This window comes from Cryptomeria japonica, chromosome 2, assembly GCF_030272615.1.
Source record: "Cryptomeria japonica chromosome 2, Sugi_1.0, whole genome shotgun sequence".
Classification (NCBI taxonomy): domain Eukaryota; kingdom Viridiplantae; phylum Streptophyta; class Pinopsida; order Cupressales; family Cupressaceae; genus Cryptomeria; species Cryptomeria japonica.
In genome coordinates, this window is record NC_081406.1 from 223,241,551 (window position 1) to 223,255,625 (window position 14,075).

The window sequence follows — 14,075 nt, forward strand, 5'->3', positions numbered from 1 at the left end:
TTTGACAGTGAGCTTAACCAGAACTATACCCAAACATATGGAGATGTTATTTTCACAGTTCATGTAATCCAAATTAATACTTTTGTAAGTCAATGAGACTTCCTGTAAGGCAGTGAACCTTCCCTAAGGGTTGTAGCCTTTCTTGGTTTCTTATTTGAGCAGTGAGCTCTAGGAAGTGTGTCTTAATGCATGTGCATTCCCCGTTGTAATATTTCACTTACTCCTAACAAGGTATTATCTCGTTGTGGGTAGGTTCCCATTGTGGTTTTTTCCTTAACTGGGTTTTCCACATCAAAAATATTGGTGTTATGTGTGTTATTGATATGGTGTTGTTTCATGCTTCAAACTATTAATTATCAGATCTAATTTGTGGTTTAAGTTGTAGTAAGTTTTTGTGCAAATTGATTCACCCCAGCCCGCCCCCCCCTCCCCTCTCAATTTGTTGCATTGTTGCCAACAGAATAACAATAATCATGTCCTAAAACATATAAGCATCATAAAATAGTCCAATAACATGGATCACATGAGTGTATCCATACACACACACACCAACAAAATAAACCACATATAATGAGTCAACATAGTATAACAAGTCAAAGTAATAATTATCTAAAGAAAAGCATGGAGGGGTACTACATGACCATCTTCATGAGAACAACATTGATTTCATTTCCATAGGCGTCACTTTCAACAATAAATGGTTTTCAGAAATTAGGCATGGCAAGAACTAGTATTGTATGCATATCATGTTTAAGGACCTTAAAAGCATATGCAACAACAAGGATCTAGGAGAAGGCTATTTTTTAAGCAATGTATTCAAACAAGCAACAATTCTCTCATAATCTTTGACACTTTTCTAATAATATCCAATACAACTCCAAAATGTACAAAGGCTTATTAGTGTTCTTGGGAGTGAGAAATGTTTATGTATCTTGTATTTTGTTAGGGTTCTCTTGAACACCTACTAAAGAAACAAGATGCCCAAGGTACTCAATTTCCTTTTGACCAAAGGATACTTAGAGTACTTAGCACATAGTTGATTATCAACAAGAAGTTGTAATGTCATGTTGAGGTGTTGCATATGTTTTACTTGTTTTGCTATAAATCAAAATATCCTCAATGAAGGACCAAAATGAATTTTTGAAGAAAGTGTCAAAGAGTTTTTTCATTAAGCCCTTAAAGGTGGAAGGAGAATTAGTGAGGCCAAATAGCATGATGAAAACTAATAGTGACCCTCGTGAGTACAAAAGGTCATGTTTGGAATATCTAATTTGTTGAGACAAATTTAGTGATACCTAAAGCACAAATCTAACTTGGAGAAAAATTGGGCACAGTGAAGCTCATGAAGCAACTCATTACTCAAGGGAGTTAGGAATTTGTCCTTAATGGTTGTTTTATTAATTGCATCTAAGCCAATGGAAAGACGCCAGGACCCATCTTCTTTGTGAAAAAGAAAAATAGGTATAGAGTATGACCTAGTGTTGGGACGAATAACACTAACCTTTAGGAGTTCTTATACTAACTTTTTAGTTTATATTTTTTAAGGAACAAATGCTTGCAAGGGTGAAGGTTAGACAGACCACACCCTATAAAGAGCTAAATTAGATGGTCTTTTTGGCCAGTGAGTTGGTAAACTAGAAGACTTGGGATGAACATTGTGTCATGCTTATCCAAAAGTATTTTCACATCAACAAAGTGGCCAAAATTAGGAGGGTTGAACCACATAGAGCATGTTTGAACAATGATCCATGGGAATTTTAGAGTAAGAAACAGTCACTTGTTTCAAAATTCATGGATTAATTATGCTATGTGTACTACCAAAATTAATGAGAATAGTGAGGGAAATCTTCTCAAAATACCTTTTTACTTTCATATTTTGAGGAGTAGTGACCTTGACTATAATTGTTAGAAGGAAGGTTTTCCTCTTGGGTTTCCAAAGAATCTTCTCATTTCATCAAGAGACTTAAAATCAAGGGGATAGATTTTTTATTCAACATATTTGTGACCCCTCGCGAATTTTTCATAATGATATAGGATAGAACCTTTTATCATCATGTTCATATGTCATCCTTAATGAGACACTTAATGGGAGATAATTTTGAAGACCATGGAAGAATATGGCATGGGGGTATAGTGTACTTGAAAAGAGGAGTTGAGAAGTAAGCTTATCTTTTGCAAGTTTTACTAGACCCAAAGCTTCCATCTTGTCCTTTGATTTGTACATTTTGACCTCATATAGATGGAGTTCTAAACTTGGCCACTAATGAAGTAGATTCTGAAAAATGAGTTAGACAATCCAACAATGTGATTATCTAGTTGCTCAAATTTAGTCAAATATTCCATAAAAATACCTATGTAAGAGCATTTGTAAAATTCTCATAGGCACCATGGCAAAGTGAACCGACAATTTCTTAACAAAGTTTCTTGATTGAGTTTATCATGAGAATTGAGATACTACTAGAACCATTAGACAACTTATTTTTATAGGTGGGAGGGAGAAATAGGATCCTACTTGCTAGAGAAGAAATGTTGTGGAGATTAATGTACTATGTATCTCTATATTGCCAACTAGTAGAATTAATGTTGTCAAATTAAGGAAAATCCAATTTGTGGCCATAGAAAATAGAAGCAAATGGATTTCCACTAGCAACGGGCCAATAATTATTGAGATGGTTGTTAAAGGTGGCATTTTGGGCCTTAAGCCCAAAAACCATTTCTTGTAATTTTGAAACTTGAGACTCCAATTATGTGAATTTTTGGTTCATTTTATGGGTGTTATAGTCTATCTAATAACATGCCTTGGGAAGGAAACCCTTATATACTTCATTGGAAGCTTATATGGGGAATCCAACTATGCGTAAACTATAAATGTTTTGTACTTGTTTTAAAACCCCTAGTATATAATTTTTAACTTTGAAAAAATACTTCAAAAAATATAGGAAAAAACCCATGTTGGTATCGTTATAACCACTTTTTGGTCACCAAGATATATGAAATGGAGAGGTGAGATCATATAGTCATAAAAATGTTGAGGTTAAATCACAATAAAAATAATATGATTTTTCACATCAACAAATGTGACGAAAATATTTTTGATAGTGGGTATAATGTCCCCTTTTGTAAATTCCCTAGTTTTTGCCCTAAAATCACATTTTTAAAATTAAAGTGTTGTATGCCTTAATTTGACTTTCTTTATATCAAGTTTGTTATTCTTCCTAAGATCTACTTATATAGTTTCTTAAAGCCTGGACATAAAATCTTATCATAAATTCACCTCAAACCTAACCTAAGATCTACTCTAGATCTGCTCTAAATCCCCAATTTTATTTTATAATTTTCTTACATACAACTTATATATATAGCTTTCAAACCACCCCATCGTCCATGGGAAGTGACCTTTCTAAAAGGGTTGGCTTTGTTTAGTTTTATTTTATTTTATTGTATCATTTTCAAAGGGGGCAAGTTTCACATAAGCAAGTCGACCATCATCAATTTGTTGTTATCATTCAACTTTACTATTATTTGGACTTGCCAGAAATCATAATAACCCTACCTTGTTATTTGGCCCTCTTAGGAAGAATATTTTCTTGGGTGTGGCTAATAATACCTTTCTTTAAGTCAGCCCCCAATTATTTTTTATCCTATTACTTGGGTCAACCTCCTATTTATTCCTATTGCCTAGATTTAGTATTAAAAAAAGGTTGTGATTTTAGATGCTATGATAGAAGCTTTGATCATGTATTTATTTTATTGGGGCATGATAGTCCACCCTTCCCGAAATTGCTTCTCCTCAAGCAATGATAGAAATTAACCAAATCTCTTTCAATGTGAGGATTCCTAACTAACCCTTGAAGAATTGTAATCTTAAAATAAGTTTTCTCTCATCAGTTATAATTGTAAGAACTATTTTGGTTGTTCATATGGATATCTCTTTGAGACAAAGCAAGGGTGAATTTCCCATATATTGGGAATAGGATTAGGAGCATGACACACATATATGACCTTAAGTGTAATGTTCTTTCCTAAATAGATTTTATCTCTCTTTTGGTTCACTCTTGTTATTCTCATATTCTAGATCAACCAAAAAAAGAAATCTCATGATGATAGGAATACGTTTAAAATAGTCATAGATATTTATGGAGTAGACATGCCAAACATGGAGTATACACATAAAAATCATAGAGCATACACATGAATATATGCAGACACAAAGAATACACATAAATATACGCAGACGTGAAGCATACACAGGAATATATGCATTGTTAGATCCCTTCTCTTTGACTAGAATGTATCCATAGATTTACTCTAACATCCAAACACATTGGGTTTGGGGAAGGAAACATATAGGTTCACCCAAAGTGGCTCTCACATTAAGCTCAAAAGCATGCAATCATCCAATCATGGCAACTCGCCTCTTATCCCACTAGTACTAAGAATGTGCAACTATGACCAGTTATATCCCTTGAAGTAATCATTATTCCACAAGCGGTAGGGACATCTAACTATGACCAATTCCATCCCTTGGGGAATTGTAATTCCATAAGCGGTAGGAATGTCCAACTAAGACCAGTTCGATCTCTTGGGTAATCAATTCATCACTTAGCCCACAAGAGGCAGGATCGTCCAACTATGACTAGTTCCATCCCTTGGGGTAATCAATTCATCACTTGGCCCATAAGAGGCTGGAATGTCCAGCTATGACCAGTTCCACCCTTTGGGGTAATCATTCATCACTTGGACCACAAGAGGCAGGAAAGTCCAACTATGGCCAGTTCTACCCCTTAGGGCAATCAATTCATCACTTGGCCCACAAGAGGCAGGAACATCCAACTATGACCAGTTCCATCCCTTGGGGTAATCAATTCATCACTTGGCCCACAAGAGACAAGAACATCCAACTATAACTAGTTCCATACCTTGGGGTAATCTAACTTAATTCTTATCCCACAAGTGGTAGGAACGTCCAACTTGACCTCCTTATGAACCATCATAGTGATTAGTTTACTTGCATTTCCTCTTTATGAACCATCAAAGTGATTAGTCTCCCTTATATTCACTCTTCCTATTGCAATCCATCTTCTCAAAAAACCCTTGTAGAATTATTGGTCATTTTACTTGCAAATATTAGAATCAAATAACTTGCTAGCATCTTTAACTATTAGAATCAAATAATTGCCCATTCTCGAGATCATGTTGGATATGGCTACAAGGAAAGTTACTCTAGAGTGCTCAACTGCAATTAGATCTTCTTGAAGTTTTTTATTCCTAGCCTATCCTCCACCAAAACTCATTTTTGTTGTTATTTGGAAGGTTGCACCCTCCATCCTCATCTGGAACATCTGGTGGCAGAGAAACAAATACATCTTCAAGAATGAGAAAAGCAATCTAGAGGGGGTCATCATGAATATTGAAAAAGCAATATCAGAACCAATAAATGCATACACCATTAAACACAAAAGAGTTGACTCTTGTTTCACTTCGGTAGATGATAAGATCTTATCAAAATGAAAATCTCTATCTCTTATGCTCAAAGGGATTTTGTTGAACAATAATCCTAAAAGCATCAATAAAAAATAAATCAAATGGAAACCTCCTGACAATAACTTTGCCAAACTAAACTTTGACGGGGCTTCTAAAGGTAACCTCGGTATCTCGTGTGGGTTGTATTCTGAGAGACGCCAAGGGTGTGGCCATAGCAACATTGGCTACCAAAACTCCCAATGATTTGAACAAAATGGTTGAAGCAAGGGCTTTGATTGTGGATCTTAAGTTAGCAATGAAGGCGAAAGTGAAAAACCTAATAGTAGAAGGAGATTCTCATATCATCATATCAACATTGTGTAGACACCTAAATTTGGTTAATTAATTTAATCAAATTTAAATCCTTTTCTTCTAATTAATTAATTCCCTATCCCATTCCTCCTAATTAATTAATTCCCCAACATGTTTCTTCCTAAATAATTAACCTAGTTAATTAATCCTCTTTTGTCATCCCATTTGATTAATTACCTTTAATTAGCTAAACGCCCATTTTCCCCAAACCCCCATGGATTAATTAATTTAATTAATTAATTAAGACTCAAATCTTATTTGAGAACATGGCTCCTACATTTTAACCACTTTCTTCCAAGCCTCCCCCCAATCCTATCCTAGTCATCCTCCCTAACCAACCCTATCCTTCCAACCCACTTCCCTAGCGTAGTCAACCCTCCAACTAACCTTATCCTATCCCTTCTAACCTCCTCCCCTCTCACACATGTGTGCACATTCTAACTAATTTTCCCATTTATTAGGAAGATATTCCTTTATTTGAGTGGCTACTCCCCAAATAGACATGTGTCCTTGAGGACACATGTCATTCCTTCCCAAGACATGTGTCCCTCCTTTGGGGCACTTGTCTTTTCCCTTGAGCCTTTGAGGACAAGTGCAGAATTTCCTTCCACTTGGCTCTCTTTGGCATGCCACTTGTCTTCTTTGAGGACAAGTGTTGCATTTTGAGATCCCCTCTCCTTCCTCTCATCTCCTATTTAATCCCCCTCATTTTAGACCAAATGATCCACTTTTCATACATCATATTGTTACTCTACCAAAATCATTATTCAACCATATCCATTATCTCTTTCATCAAATCCATTTATCATTGCATCAATATCATGGAGCAATATTGAACATCCAAAGACATCATCGAGCATACATAAAAATCAAGGAACTATCAAATCTAAGTGGGATTTTGGTTTGCATTTGCTATTTCATTTGAATTCCATTTTTATTTTATCGTTATAATCTTGAGGTGTATGATGTCTTGTGCTTGTTTGGTGAATTAGCTTTCTTTTTAACCCTTGGTTTAGCATGCACATTTTTCATCGCACACATTGAAAAGAAGATCATCTCCAAACTAGAAAATTCACTACATACTACATGAAGTATGGGAGTAATTGTTGATATTTGACTACTGCCACCTTCTCCACTACTTTAGAGAAGCTAACAGGGTCACAAATAAGTTGGCAAATAGGGGCTACTCTCTTGAAATGGAGGAGAGATATTATAACAATCTTGAAATCATGCTATATTCATGTCTTTCCTGCTTGGTCATTAAAGATACTCCTATCAACTAACCTTCTTTGTTTGTTTGATCTCAAGTTTTGGTGTTCCTATTCGACGCAATCTTCATTTGCTTCTTGAATGGATCGTGCCTAATCATGGCAATCTTCTTCTGGCTCCTTGATTGGATATCAGTTCTTTCTGTGTATAGGCTTGAGGCTATCTAGTTTTTTTTCATCTCTCATTTCATTTCCCCCCTTTTTTAATTTTTTGGTTTTCACAATGCCTCTTGTGGTCTGCTCCTAGCTTGGACTTCACTTTGTCCTCTTTTTATTTGATGGGGATTTGCCTTCAAATTTTAGTCCAGATTGTTTTACATGCTCCTTGCATGACTTCATTTGTTTTGTCCTTCTCAGGTTGATGCCTTTGCCCTTCATCATAATTTCATAATATGTATTTGGCTTATCTCAAATTGCTTTTTGTAATTTTGACAGTACTTGTTTTTAGCTTTAAAGTTATTTTCAGTGGTTCTCGTCCACATCTTATCTTCCTTCTCATTACTTTGGTACTATGTTGAATTAGCAAAGTGTTTTGCGAGTACAGTCCAAGCATGCTTTGTCAAGAGTTTGATATAATTCAAGCTTTTATTCAAACAAATTGGGGCAATCCTTTGTACTCTCAAAGTATCTTGATCAAATGTGTGCATCTAGTGAATCAAGCTCACAAGTCCTTGTTTGCCTATATTTGATCATGTGTTGTTGTGTGTTGACAAAGATCCTTCTCATTTTGATCTTCTCCATCCTACATCGACCGCTTCTCAATTATTCTAAGTTGGTTTCAAGTGACCAAGTTCATCAAGATCTCTTTGCTCCAGCTGAATATGGCTCTTCACTCTAGAGTGAACTATATGTGTCTAAGTGAATCTTTACAACAACAATGTCAACGCCTCTTTCAAATAGTGGATGATGATGTCTAGGAAGCCATCACTCATATCCTTCATTACCATTCTGGGGGTGGAGACAATCACCTTCATGATGGTCATATCTTTGATTTCTTCTTCACTCCCTTATTGTAGGTAGTTGTTTTCCTAGACTGGGTATGCATGGTGGGAAGCAAGATAGTATTGTAACAGTATCGACCATCAATTGCTCAATTCATTGTAGGAATTTATGAAATGCAATCTTAGGCCCTCTTGGTGAAGTTTTTGACTTGGCTTCAAAGGACAAGGTAGATAAAATACACAAGGCATGGTACCTCTTCAAGTCATGCATCATATACAATGACTTAGCTCCAATGAATATGTTCCTTGCTAGCAATGATGACTTATTTTCTGAGGATCACATGAGTAGGATTAGAGACTTAATTTATGGCCTGTCAACAATAGTGAACAAGTTCAATACTTGATCGCCATTGAAGTTCATCGAGAAGTGATCTCTCGTCTCTCCTCCTCCATCTAGTTCATTTGTTGCTTCAATGGTTGATCTCAACTCCCATATTTTGTACAGCCCCCCTCTTATTAGTATGTTTTTCAGTCGTTTTGTTTCCTAAAGGGTTGAGCCTTACTCCCATTTTGTTTGTAGCTCTTTCTCTTGGCATATTATATGTTCCTCTACTATTGTAAGTTTCTCATATTTAATATATTTAACGCTTAATGCATTTTATTTATTAAAAAAAAGCATGTAGTTCATATCCAACATAAGGCCACTGCTCCAATATACATAAAATCAATGTCAAGCCTACAATGTACTCAGAATGCAATGTTTGGTGTTTGTATGAGGCATAAATCTCTATCATACAATTGGAAGTGGAACCTCAACAAATAATTACAATACAGATGCACTTTGATGTCCTAAACCAAAGCATTTTTTATGATCTAAAAAGATTTTCAAGAAAATCGTCGACGTAACTATAGAACCTGAGAAAACTATGAGGAAAATGTTTCTTTCATGGAGGAATTTTTATTGTGCTTCATGAATATGAATCTATCATTTTAAAAGAAAATTAAATTTTGCATAAACTTAGATTTTGAAGGGAAAAAAATTTACAAAAACTAAGATTCTCAGGAGAAAAAGTTATACAAAAACTCATATTCAGGATGCATATTATTTTTTCATTGTGGGATAGTTCATGGGTCTCACAACTCTTGTGACATCTAGTTCATGGGTCTTTGGATTCCTTAGTTTTTCAAATAGTATTCGAAAATTCATAAAACTTATATTGAATTTTACTAAGAGTTTAATCTTAAAAATAAATTTGTATGATCACAAATACCCCTCAATTGTAGGAGTTAAAAATATTTCTCTTAGTAGACCATGATGATAAAACACCCAAGATCTAGAATAACAAGATTTGTGAACGGTTTTAGAAATGTAGTAAAAGGGCTTTTGAGTTTCGGGAACAATGTTATAGGAAAATTGGATTATTATGGTTGATCTAAAGGTAAGAACTACTTATAATGTCCTTCAAGCTGGCAGAATCATGGTCTGACACCATTTGTAATGTCCTCTTTTGTAAATGTTCTAATTTTTGTCCTAAAATCATAATTATAATATCAAACTGTTGTATGCCTTAATTTGACTATCTTATATCAAGTTTGTTCTTCTTCCTAAGATATGTTTATACAGTTTCTTAAAGTTTTCTCATAAAATTTGATCATAAATTCACCTCAAACTTTCCCTAAGGTCTACTCTAGATTTCTCTAAATCCCCAGTAATATTTTATAATTTTTCCCATACAACATTTATATATATCTTTCAAACCACCCCTTCATCCAAGGGAGGTGACCATTCTAAAAGGGTTGACCTTGTTCAGTTTAATTCTATTTTATTTTATCCTTTTTAAAGGTGGCACTCCACATAAGCAAGTTAGCCATCATTAATTTATTATTATCATTCAACTTTCCTATTGGCTAGCCTTGCCAAAAATCGTAATAACCCTACCTTGTTAGTTGACCCTCTTAATAAGAAATATTTTCTTGGGCATGGCTAATAATACCTTTCTTTAGGTCATGCCCTAATTAATTGTTTCTCCTATTACTTGGGTTGGCTTCCTATTTATTCCTATCGCCCAAGTTTAGTATTAAAAAAGGTTGTGATTTTAGATGTTGTGATAGAAGTTGTGATCATGTACTCATTTTACAAGGGCATGACATTGGGTGAGAGAACCCTACAATAGATTAGCAATAAAACATGAAATATAAAGAATGAATGCTTTAAATTAAGCACAAATTATATTTAGTATTCAATTTAGTAGAACTTCATCATAGAATATTACTAGCCTCTTGGAAAGACAACCTCCTTTGATTAGTGCTCAATATAGTATTATTCATTGGTACTAAAACAATAGCCTACAACCTATATTTATTCTAATTCTAATAAAGCTAACTAATATTTTCCAAGCATACAAGATTATTCAAACTAGCTCAAGGGACAACTTACAAATCATATGCATCTAAAGCCCTTATTACAATAAAGAAAGAGTTAGGAATAACGGGTTCTAACGATTGTGCCCATTGTGACAAAGATGGACATGTAAATGATAGGAGTTGGAAGTTGCACTAGAGTTGGTACCTTCTTTAAATATGAAAGAGAGGGACAAGAATGTTAAAAAAATTGACACAAGTACAAAACTATGAACAAATTAACATTGATACTAATTGTAGTCAATCACACTAATTTAATATGAGGTAGTTAACATAATCAAATTATTCTAGCAAAGAAAATGCACATAACAGAATACTAACTAGGAAACCCATTTGGGAAATAACCAAGCAACCAATAGCACCACTCTTTATGTATTCATATTAACAAAATGATTATAGTGTAATTAAACAATTCGCCTATAATATCAAGTAGATTTCAACTCAAAAAAAAGAGTTATTTTAGTAGCATGCACCTATCTTCCAACAACCTCTCTAATATTGCATCCCAACTACTCTATATATAGGCAAGGATCAACTTCCTAAGTTTCAAGGCTGATGCCCAAATTTTTTGACCATAGATCCAAGATTCATTACAACCTTCAAGGAAAAACTCATATGACCCTTGATTTTAATCATCTATTCAATATGTTGTGCCTTCATATGATCCTCACATACATTTAATGTATTTTCTCAATTTTACATACAACAAACTCCTAGGAAAATATTGATCTACTCATGTGGTGTTCCACTACTCTATAAAATATTAAATATTTTCTAGAAGTTGTACAACAACTTTCCCAATAAAGAATGTTTACTATGGAGGTAAACTCAAAGAGGTTGAATGTATATTTGAAGTGAATGATATGTTATATAATAGTACTCTACATAATGATATTGCAATGTTGGTGTAAAGTCACATGATAGAGAGGAGCTCATTCAAATTTTCCCAATCAAAATCCAAGTGACAGGTAAGAAGGTTAGTTCCATGTGTTATATGTTCTCACAAGTAAACCCCATCTCTAGTAGGATGGTTGGTAGTATATCCATGTCCATATTCTTTATGGTGGTGGTAACAAAAAAGAGTGTAGATGATGTTGACCAAGCAATGTAAGTTATCTTTTGGAATTAACCATGAGCATAAGGATGTACTATTAGATGTCAAATTTTGTTAGATATTTTTGATACACCATTAGATGTACTATATAACTTGATCTTTCTAAGGGAAAAAATTAAAACAATCATGGTGAAGCAATAAGGAATAAAGAAAGGAAAGGAAAAGACATCATAAAGCAATTATAGGGGCCAAAAAATAATCTCTAATCAAATATCAGCAAGGGGCCCTTTAGGCAACTAGATCAAATTGAAAAACATCAAAGCACATTGAATCATCCAAAAAATGATACATCAAGTAAAATATTAAGAGGACAAACATCAAAGAGGGTTTCCCTAATTTTACGTAAAATTGGGGATGATGATGTAAGACAGAAATAGTACTTTAAGGAGACAATGAGAGAATTATTTATCCATTTGATGTCTCATTAAAATTATTGGAGTTGAGGAAAAATCAACTCTACAGCTCCCAAAGATCACTTGCATGCAAACCTATCACAAAAGAGAGAAGCAAAAAAGCTATGGAGACCAGAATTCAAAGATCCAGAAAAGAGGAGTCATATTGATTGCGCAACAAGAATGCAATTCAATAACTACAGTTATGAAAATACAAAGAGAGAATCCTTATAAGAGGATACTCGAAACCCTAAAGGAGAAAACCCTAAAGAATTATAAGATTCATAAGTTTAGCTTAAGCATAGATTATAATAGACTAATAATTAAATAAATAATTATTAGCTAATAAAAGATTACTCTAACACCCCCCCTTAAGATGAACTTAAGGAGTAGCTAAAAAACAACTAAGGATTAAAAAGGCATATAAAAAATGCAGAAAAGCAACAATAGGTCCTAGCAACTAGGCCTGATGAGGTACCCAAGTATAATAAAAATCTCTGTAAAGTGGAGAAAAAGGAGAAAACTCTGCAGGAACAAAACTCCTCTCCTAGAAGATATGAAAGCTCAAGTGAAGGACTAAGAAGCCTCCAAACAAGAGTGTTCCAGAAGATAGGAATAAAAAAAGAGCATGAAGAACACCACTGAAGCATGAAATAGCTGAAACACTGTCGAAGAGTAACTATTGATTTAAAGAACCTCCACTAAAATAGAACATGGGTAGAGAAGAATGTAATCTGCATGAGTGTCCTCAAATGACACTACTCGAATCAGATGGCAAACAAAGGCAAACAACTGAACTCGAAGATACAGATGGCAATGAAACACCAAAGCCTGAAGAGCTTGTCAATTGAACCAAGGAAGTATTAGAACAACAAGACAAACCTCCCCATAATGTTGAAAAGGGAGAGGAACAAGTACACTAAAAAGAACGACCAACAAGAACTGCATGACGAAGAACTAGGAACATCGAAGGTACAAAGAAAGTACATAGTGTCGTGGAAGGAACACTCACCTGACACACATCATGAGGCTAATGACGTGGAAGGAACACTCACATGACAAAGGTAGATGGCAAACAAAGGCAAACATCAACCCTGCAATGACACTTTATAAGTAGTGCATGTCTAATAAGGCACTTTATAACTAGTGCTCTCGTACCATATTGGAGTTGAGGAAAAATCAACTCTACAGCTCCCAAAGATCACCTGCATGCAAACCTATCACAGAAAGAGAGAAGCAAAAAAGGAGGCCAGAATCCAGAGATCTAGAAAAGAGGAGTCATTGATTATGCAACAAGAATGCAATTCAATAATTATAGTTGTTATGAAAATACAAAGAGAGAATCCTTATAAAAGGATACTCGAAAACCTAAAGGAGAAAAACCCTAAAGAATTATAAGATTCTTAAGTTTAGCTTAAGCATGGAGTATAATAGACTAATAATTAAATAAATAATTATTAGCTAATAAAATATTACTCTAACAACCCCCCCCCCCCCCCCCGCTCTTAAGATGAACTTAGGGAGTAGCTAAAAAACAACTAAGGACTAAAAAAGCATGTAAAAATGCAAGAAATCAACAATGGGTCCCAGCAACTAGGCCTGATGAGGTACCCAAATACAATAAAATCTTTGTAAAGTGGAAAAAAAAAGAGAAAACCCTGTGGGAACAAAATTCTCCAAGAAGAGATGAAAGTTCAAGTGAAGGACTAAGAAATCTCCAAACAAGAGTGTTCCAGAAGATAGGAACAAAAAAAGAGCATGAAGAACACCACTGAAGCATGAAATAGCTGCAAACACTGTCGAAGAGTAACTGTTGATCTGAAGAACCTCCACTGAAATAGAACATTACCAGGTAGAGAAGACTGTAATCTACATGAGTGCCCTCAAATGACACTATTCGAATCAAATGGCAAACAACTGAACTCGAAGATACAGATGGAATGAAACACCAAAGCTTGAAGAGTTGATCAATCAAACCAAGGAAGCATTAGAACAATAGGACAAACCTCCCCATAATGTTGAAAAGGGAGAGGGATAGGTACACTAAAAAGAACGACCAACAAGAACTACATGATGAAGACCCAGGAACATCAAAGGTGCAGAG